General features: G+C 40.9%; 1 non-coding gene across 1 annotated transcript; it reads left to right on the forward strand.

The window, feature by feature from the left end:
* The first annotated feature begins 1,736 nt into the window (after window positions 1–1,736).
* Window positions 1,737–1,812, forward strand: TRNAV-GAC (transfer RNA valine (anticodon GAC)). Its single transcript has one exon. It is a non-coding gene; the product is annotated as a tRNA-Val (tRNA).
* Window positions 1,813–3,035: the final 1,223 nt, after the last annotated feature.

Raw genomic sequence — 3,035 nt, forward strand, 5'->3', positions numbered from 1 at the left:
ATTTATGTAGAAGTAAGCCATAGTAATTAATAATAACAAAGATCTTTTTGGAACAGTTTATAAATACAAAGCCTTATGCTTTAAATATATTAATGTCACTTCATCTGCACAAAATCTATACGAGTTAGATATTACTGTCTCCATTTGACAGCCAAGAACATTGAGACACCTTGCCCTTGGCCATCTAGTTTAGCAAATACTAGAATCAGGAGTTGAGCTTTAACAACTGGATTTCAAAGTTCATGCTCTTACCATCCCATCACCTTGCCTATCAGAAATAAATAAATAAATAAATAAATAAATAAATAAATAAATAAAGCAGACCTCGAGAGTGCCCTAGTAATGATCTCAAAAGAGTCTCTCAACTTTTTGTGTGATGACTATGAACCAAATACTAGACAAGTTGTTTTCAAAGTGTAGACTCCAGACCTGCAGCAGCAGCATCTGGTTGTTAGACATACAAGTTCTCAAGCTTACCCTCGACCTACTAAATCAGAAACTCAGGGAATAGGACCTAGAAATATCTATTTAATAATCTCTCCAGGGGATTCTGATATTGGCTCAACTTCAAGAATCATGCTCTCAGTTGCCTGCATTTCCAGGGCCACTTGACCAGTAATAGAAAAGGGACACATATTTTATTCGAACTCTGGCCTTTCCACAACTAGATACTAGCTCCTGAATCAATCATTTAACCCTTAATATGCTGAGTAAACGGGGCTGCTCAACATTCGGGCAACTCCAGTAAATTAGCCGTACACCACTGAGAAAGATATGCAAATAAGGGGTTTATGCAGGCTTTGAGGATGCTTTCTATATTCCTTGTTGAACTAGCAGAGCCTTTAAGTGGGTAAGGGACCATCCCCAACCCGGGGAATTTCCCAGTGAGAGGTAGTAGCATCCTTTCTACTTTGGAAAACCCAAGTCTTAATGAAGCTGATGGAGTTCCTTAAGAGATTATTCACAAAGATTGGATCTAAAGGAGGCTTATCCTACAAGAACAGGACCCCTAAAACTCAACTTCTAACAGTAGCAATTCTAATAAACATTTGACTCCACAATGATATGCTCTTTTTATTTAAAGAATAATAGTAACTATTATAATATAAAATAATATAATATAAAATGAATAACAGGTATACACAATTTAATGAATTGTCACCTGAAACTCTTGTTTTGAATTATGTGTATTACATGGAAATATTTAATAAAAATCCTGGTTAAATTTAGATAAGCTTTTTTTGTATCAATCACTTCTCATTCCTTTACATAGCAGTGGTTTTGTGTTTTTCTTGTCCAGTTATTATGAGTAACACATTCACCTGCCTCTTTCTTTTTTTTAATGAGAAATAAAGAAGTTAAATTGAAAACACTTCTATCTACAATTGAAAGGTTGGAAACATAACAACACAAATTCTAGAAACTACAAGGTTTCACCTACACAGCACACATTTGTTCTTTTGTTGCTATTTAAATACTTAAAAGTAAGGTCTAAGACTAAAATAGCTCAAACATTATGTCAATGTTGCAGTAACAAATACCCCTGTCAGGGCTCCACTGAGAAAGTTCAGGCAAATGCCCAGTGTCAGAGCTTGGTTTTTATGTACGCTAAGAAAACCCAAGAGAATCAAACCCAAGTCACAGAAATCTGGTGACAATTCATTGAGAAATATTATCTCACCTAGTTAGGAGAGTAAGGCTACTTCTGATGCTGTCTCTTAAGAGTCACTGCTGAGGCCCTGGCTGGTTGGCTCAGCGGTAGAGCATCGGCCTGACGTGCAGAAGTCCCGGGTTCGATTCCCGGCCAGGGCACACAGGAGAGGCGCCCATCTGCTTCTCCACCTCTCCCCCTCTCCTTCCTCTCTGTCTCTCTCTTCCCCTCCCACAGCTGAGGCTCCATTGGAGCAAAGATGGCCCGGGCACTGGGGATGGCTCTTTGGCCTCTGCCCCAGGCGCTAGAGTGGCTCTGGTCACAACAGAGCGATGCCCCGGAGGGGCAGAGCATCGCCCCCTGGTGGGCAGAGCGTCGCCCCCTGGTGGGCATGCCAGGCGGATCCTGGTCGGGCGCATGCAGGAGTCTGTCTGACTGTCTCTCCCGGTTTCTAGCTTCAGGAAAAAAAAAATACAAAAAAACAAAAGAGTCACTGCTGAAGAAAGTGTGAAAGAACACTCAGGAACATATAGTACTCTAACCCAATGCTCCTGAACTTCTAGAGTACATAGGAATTTCCTGGGAGTCTTGAAGTAGGTCGGGGGTAGGACCTGAGCTTTTGCATAACTGGCAGCGCCCAGGTGATACTGAGCTTCCTGGTCCTGAGACCACACTTTGAGTTGTCTACACTAGCTCTCTTCCCCAGAACAGACAATCTCTTCCCCAGGACAAACCGGACAATGAGAAAGACTTCTTTTTAAATTATAAATTGATTCTTAACAGCCAAGGTGAGAAGAGTATCCCATTGTATTAACCATTATTATGAAAACATCGATATAATGTCTTCCTTTCCAGAGGGAAGGCTCTCAGGTAGGACACAGAGCTTATTTTCTGTATAATCTTGGATAAGGTTCTAAACTCTTGGAGTGAATGACACTTATTTAGTGAACTCCTCCCTGGTACCAGGCTCTGTGCCATGCCCTAAAGATAGGATGGTAGACACAATCTAGAGAAGACACATGTGGAAGCAGGTAATTTCAGAGACTGTGATAAGGGCTATAATAGGGATTATAGGAGCGCAACAAGAAAATCCCTACAAACTGACACCCATGTGACAAATATGAATTAGCCAAGTGAAGGGAAAAACCATCCCTGGTGTGCCTGTTGTTATAATAGTGACCCTCAAGGAATCAGGACACTCTGTGTCCACTCCTTTATAATGCTGTTCTTCCAATCAAGCAATAAAATCTACTTCCTTGAATCTGACTGCCCCTGTGACTTTCTCTAACCAATGGGATGTGGAAGAAATAACATACAGAAATTCTAGAGCCTTAGTCTTAAGAGACTTTGCAGTCTCCATGGTCACCATCTTGGAGTATAGCCA

This window comes from Saccopteryx leptura, chromosome 10 (genome assembly GCF_036850995.1).
Source record: "Saccopteryx leptura isolate mSacLep1 chromosome 10, mSacLep1_pri_phased_curated, whole genome shotgun sequence".
Lineage (NCBI taxonomy): Eukaryota > Metazoa > Chordata > Mammalia > Chiroptera > Emballonuridae > Saccopteryx > Saccopteryx leptura.